This window comes from Lolium rigidum, chromosome 6, assembly GCF_022539505.1.
Source record: "Lolium rigidum isolate FL_2022 chromosome 6, APGP_CSIRO_Lrig_0.1, whole genome shotgun sequence".
NCBI lineage: Eukaryota > Viridiplantae > Streptophyta > Magnoliopsida > Poales > Poaceae > Lolium > Lolium rigidum.
Genome location: NC_061513.1, coordinates 37,830,893 through 37,837,636, shown reverse-complemented (window position 1 = coordinate 37,837,636; position 6,744 = coordinate 37,830,893).

Sequence of the window (6,744 nt, the reverse complement as noted above, 5' to 3'; positions counted from 1 at the left end):
ACGTACAGTTTCAGAGGGATCCAGATCTAGCAGGGTACTGCTACTCCTACATAGCTTAACACGAGCTAACTTGCTACATATAGAAGCCTATCAGCATAATTACTGCTAAACTACTGCTCTAGCTAGCTAGGCAGAAGCGAGAGTGTCCGAAACACGCAAGATAACACACAGATTAATATAAGTCGATGCAGTACGTACGCCTCGGTTTCTGAATGCGATCGATGTGTAGTTTGGTTTCCACTAAACGAAACGGTCGATGTGTTCTATGTGTTAAGTTTTTATTTTATCGTATTATTTTTTGTACAGTAGTACATAAATTGTATTATGCGTCTGCGCATCTCATTGGTATTATTCTTTGAGCTCCAAGGGGCGAGGAAGTGATCGATGGATACATTCTGTCTTATGGCTGATCCTGATGATGAGCAGTTGATCGGGCAGTTTCTAATTAAAAAGATGAGAAGAGTAGTTCATATGCATTCTGCTCACTAGATCTCACCATCGTCCTTGGACATAGCCATCGGCATAGTTCGTCGTTTTCCTGCAAGTGGTGATATAAATTATACGTGAGCATGCCTTAGAAAATCAGGCGTGCGTCGACAAAATCGTGCGTCTTTGTCGCTCTTTTGACCAGCGAACAGGCTGATCGGTGTCTAATGGGGACAATAATTATATTCCATGGAAGTCTATTTTTTGTAGTGTGCCTACATGTCTACAGGGAGTGCACTTAATGTGTTGAGCAAAATTTGACAATATGTAACTCTGATTGTTAGTTTTTAGGAGGCATGATATGAAAATATCTTACATTACCATAAAAGTATTTCTCATGATAAATATTACTATGGCATTATCATCCAACCGATATTTATGTTTTTAATGTATTTTATGTGAAAGTAAGAGAAGTTTGATGCCGCGGAGTCTTCACTGATATAGCAAAATAATTGTGACCCTATAGCAAAATAATATGTCGTAGTAAGTTCAATTTTGTATTCGAGCAAACATGAGTCTTTATCATTTTTCTAATATGAGACAAAAAAAAAACGCTTGCATTTTACATCTATATATATAGACATAGTAGACAGCGTGGCCAGGGGCTTAAAAACAAAAAAAAAACATAGGTACAAATACGGCCAAAGAAGCTAAAATTCTGGAAAACCCATAGGTGCAAATACTAAGTCGTGATATTCCTATGGCATATTTGCTCTGGCCAAACTCACAACCTTCGCATCTCCTTCAATCCGTTTTATAGAATAATAGCATAGGTATGGTGAATACTTAGATAGCCTAGTACTGAAGAACCATGAAGCGAGCGAGACCTGGGTACCCAATGAGGTTGTGGAAGAAAGACCAACCGTAGTACGCCACCCAAATTTGTCTAGAGTGTCGACATTTGAAACTATGCAAGTGTTGACGGTTTCTCGTGCATTCTTCCAGACAAGAACGAAAAAAAAGCAATCGGAAGTCTATAACCTGCTATGAACCAAAAGCCAGGTGAAAACGGCATTTTCGGAAGATATTATACACATATATCACTCCATCAGAACAAGAACGGCGGATCCTATAAAATGCACACATACCGGCCGTCTTGAACTATTATGCCTTTTCTTATGGAAAATACAGAAAACTTTGACTTTTAAACTATGATCCATCCCTAGATATGTCGGTGAACAAAAGATTGGCACCTTATATCATTCCCAATAGTAGTGTCGTTGGATGCTTTGAGGTGTTTTACATCAGCATCAATGGTAGTCCTGCTTAAGATGCCATTTTTTTGACCAAAACCACTGTAGAAAGTTAGATAACACAAGACATCGCACGCTGGAAAGCTCATGAGTAGTAGATCCGCCCCTAGTCGCTGCCGTTGTTGGAGTTTTCCATACCACCATAGATTTTTATGTGGCATACCATTCATTCCAATACCGTAGCAATTATCCAAACACCTCAAGAAATTCTCTATATGGAGAAACTCCGGGGCTCGAGGCCGCCTTTGGTCTATATACCGCCGTAGCCAAATTACTTGCAGTACCACCACTATAATAGTTTGTTTTTCATGTGAGAGTAAGCTTTTATTTTGTGGAGATTCTCTCCAACTCCTTTTTAGTACAAACTCTCTTTTTTTACAATTTATAGGATATGTTGTGGGGAAACCTGTTGTTCAACTTAAAAAAACAAAGTGGTAGTTTTCTTTTGAGGGAAAGCCACCACGGCAAGCTTTATTGATTATGAAATAATATTACATTGTTCACGAGACAGTTTAAAAGGAAAACAGGAGGAATATCCTTTCAATTACAACAATTTTGCATCTAAAACACTCCTTAGCTATCTCATGGGCAGCTTTGTTTGCTTCCCTAGGGCAATGAGCAAATTCCACCATGCCAATTCTTCCCATCGAGATGTTGCAATTGGCAAAAATTGCCGTGGTTGGTCCCCATATTCGTTCATCACCAGAAAACAGGTTGATAACCTCCATGAAATCCGACTCAGCTTGCAGCTTATGATACCCATTATTATCAGCGAGCTCTAAGCCATACTGCATTGCAAGAGCCTCCGCCATACTTGCATCTGTAACATGCTGTAAAAAACAAATTAAGTGAGAGTTAGCTTCTAAGGATTTTGTTGAAAGTCTTGAGGGCTCCTTTGTCAGATTGTGGGGCATGGGGAAGAAGGCCTGAAGTGAGGTTAGGACCGATCGACCAATTATCGGAGTCATAGACTTGATCCTTCTAAATTAAAGATTAATTATAATTGGTTATAATAAGCAAGGTGTCTGGAGGAGTATGGAATAATGACTGCTGGTCCATTATAACCAATTAATTGAATAGAGTAATACTAGTGCCTACATATAGTAGAGTCCATCGTGCCATGCAGTTGAACCATCTAGAAATTAATATTCGAGAGTTGATCCAAAGGAAAAATAGTGGGTTTGATCATAGTTGGCCTGCAGCTGCCTGTGGACATATACTAGTACTAGTTCGTACAAAACCACGCTTTTCCTTCTCCTCAAGATAGGGAGGAGGATTTGGTCAGAACGAACTTTATTCAAATGCAAGGTACGTTCGTCTCACTAGCTAACTTTTTAGATTCTTTTATTTCCGTACCCGTAAGCAAATAGGAGTTTGAGAAGACATAAACAATACTATGTCGTACGTACCCCCACTTACCATATCCACCCTAATATAGTTGTCCAAAAGAAATAAGGCAAACGGATCATCTAGCTAGTATATGGCTAGCCTAGGTGCAAGAAAGTGCACACTGCGAACCCTCAGTTTTTTTTGTCCGTGTTGTGTCGATGTGTCTACATGGAATAGGCCAGAGAAGCATACATAATTGGTTTTCGCATCCATGACATGTGTATAATTTACTACTCCGTATGTAAATTCATAAGTCAGTTATATGTGTAGTGGCCAGGTCTGTAATGCATGTGAAGCATCTCTGTGGATCATCTCTTTCTCCATCAATTTGTTGTAGGCTGCTAGCAAAAGGTTCCTGGATCTACACCTTGTTTGGCACAAAAGGATGTTTCTAGCTAGTGCTCGCTTGCTGATTCTCTACTAATTACCTGTTCATCTTCACTCTTCTGCTGCTTTCTGCCTAAGATGCATACCATATATGTCCACTCCAGCCTCGTTCAAACTACTTTTTCATGATATTTTTCAGAAATTCAGTTTTGATCTTGGATGCATATGCTCCTCCGACCGGGAAAAATATTTAAAATGTTAAAAAATCTGAAGAAATTTTGGCGTGTCATTTTTTATGTCCTATGTAAAAAAGATTAAAAAAATGGCTCGTAAAATTTTGAATTTTATCTTTTTACAGATGACATAAAAAAACATCAGTTTCTCGTGAGCACATAGAATATTGAAACGAACACACTTTTTAATCGAATTTTTTATATACCTGTTAAACTGCGTGTGAAACTCATTTTGAACACCAGAAGCATATGCTCCCGGCCGGGGGCCAAAATTTCTTTCTCCTCTTAAAAAAAAGAGAGCAGTAAAACTCAATCTCCCATCCTCAACACTAGATAAACATTCCCCATATATATGGAAAAACTACACGCATGAGCCGGAGATCAAGGCCACCTTTTGCCAGTTATGACCATTGGCTCGTTCGAGAAAAGGATGTGTGGCCATTTTTGCCACTTCTTGTTGCCGGTTCGAGAAATATTTACAAATACTACTTGTGAACAGTGTCTGTGTCGTAGCTAGCTCCAACCTCGCTGATTAAAACTAACCACGGTCGCGCCGTCGATCGCGGCGGCGACGCCATGGAACCCGGGCGGGGAGCCTGCGGCAGTGCACGGACGGGCGAATAGATTAGCCGGCCGGCCGTACGTGGAGACAGAGGCCGGGCAGGCGCACGGTCTCCGACGCATGCATGCTGCTGCAGGGGCAGCCAATCCGGGGAGCTAGCTCTGGCCGGCCGCACATGTCGTCCGGACAGGGAATCGGGAGCTGATCGACCGTCCAATTCGTCAGATTCGATCCATCGGCGAGTACCTGATTGAGCACGATTCTCGATGATTTTTTTGGTTGGTTTCGTGTTGTTCATGGATCGATGGCTGGACCATAGGGAGAGCAACAAGTGGCGGATCAACTGTGCTCCATGGGAGGGACACGAGAGCTAGCCAAAGGGACTAGGGGTGGCCACAAAGATCATTGGGCGTTTAAATTAACGGCAACTTGGTGTAGATTTCTATGCATGCATATTATTGGGTGTACTGGTCGATTAGGGCATCATCACTTCTTTAGTTTTTTTTAATTGCTTCGAGGACATGAACTTTTCCACTTTGGGGTGAGTATGTAATACTCCCTCTATTCCAAAAGAGGATGCCTATAATATTTGGGTAAAGTCAAACTTCTCAAATTAGTATTTTGAGAACCATCATGAAATATATTTTCATATTATGTGCATTTAAAATTTTAGATGTTGATATTTTTTTGTACATAGTTGCTCAAACTTTAAAAGGTTTGACTTTGACTGAAAACTATATGCATCCTAATTTGGGGAGGGAGTATGTTTGAGCCTAGGTGCATCCAACCAATTTTCCTTTTGAAAGTTTCACTTCCTTAGCTTACATTGACAAGAAAATTCAGCTAGAGTAGGCAAATAGAATTGGCATGCCAAAAAACTGGCAACCATCCAATCAATGACCAAATCTTATACATGGCAAAAAAATAGTGGGGTGCATTTTGGTCTCAATCTTAGGTCGTAGTGTCTGTTTGGTTTATACCCCATGCTCACCCTACAAAAAAAAATTGTTCATGCTAAATGTCCTCACACTTCTAGTTTGTTGCCAACTTTTTGGCTGCCTATGGAACACTTGTTGTTGGCTTCACATACTGTAGCCAAATATTTTTGGTTGATTCCTACGCCAAAAGATTGGCACTCTTGTAGGGTTGTTGTAGACATGATCCAAACATACCCCTCGTCATTATCTCCCCAGGAACTAAGATGATTACATGTTGTTCTGGTCTCTAGCTTCCGATATTTTAAAAATGCAAGAATCGGAAAAGAAATCATAGAAATGCATGTGCAAGAACAGAGATTGAGAGATGTTTTTTTACATGAGGTGTATGCATACAAACAGATGAATCATGATCGGAGAGGCAAAGTCGAATAAAATGGCCCGCTAACTACACGGGTCACCTCATTGGCACATATATTGTTCTTTGCTTCCATGCTATGCACATAAATCAAAAGTAACATCTTAGTGGATGTTAGTTTTCCTATATTCTTCTGTTAAATGGCACCCGCGGAAAATTTCTTATGCTTTTTCCTTGTGTCATTCCTCTGAATCGAATCGAACGACCATGAAATAATCCATAGGAATTAGAATCCATTTGTTTCCTTTTCCAAATTGAAGTGGCCTTTTAGATTGCAATAATTGTAAACGTCCATGAAAATGAAATAAGCATGAATGCAATATGAGATATACAATGGGATCTTTTATTGTACACCTTAGTAATAATGTCATTGACTAATTTCTTTAGAAATAATGCCTTTGAATGATTCAGGTAGCACAAGATGCAATTTTTGTCCTAACAAAGAAAAGGGAATAGAGAGTAGAGAGAAATAGAGACAAATGGGTCACTTGACATCTGGAAATAAAGTTAAAATGCCATTTGAGCCTTTTTTATTTTTTTGGAAAATATGAAAGGGGGGCGGGGGGGGGGGGGTAATTTCATAGAAATTTGGGCAACCACCGTCTTGAAATCGAGGGAGACACTATATAAAAAAATCTAAGAATTGTACTCATCCAAAGTTCTCATCAAACCCAGGGAGACAATAGATGATTCATGTAAGAAAGGGTGTTTTAAGCTATATCAAAATATTTGATATTCATTTAATATTTACAAAAGTATCTATTTTGTGATTGAAAAATACGGATAGGTGGGTTGTTATCTTTTTTCCGCGTGTTCATCTTATGAATCAATGAAATTAATTCAAACTAAACGTACGGTTGATTATTTTTTCAGAGTAAATTCTGTTTTTATCACCTAGTTTGACAATTTTGACAATAATTCCCCCATTCAACATAATTTCTTCATAATTACCCCATTTAGGAAAAAAATTACCAAATTTTACCCCCTTTGAAGAATTAAAGCTTTTTGACATGTGGATCTGCACCATCGTGTCCATATGGCGTGACACGTATGCGGTTTATGGCCTCCTGATCGATTTTCTTCCCAGAATTGAACCCAGTTTTACTACTACAAACTTCCCCGAAATAAAAGTCATATACTG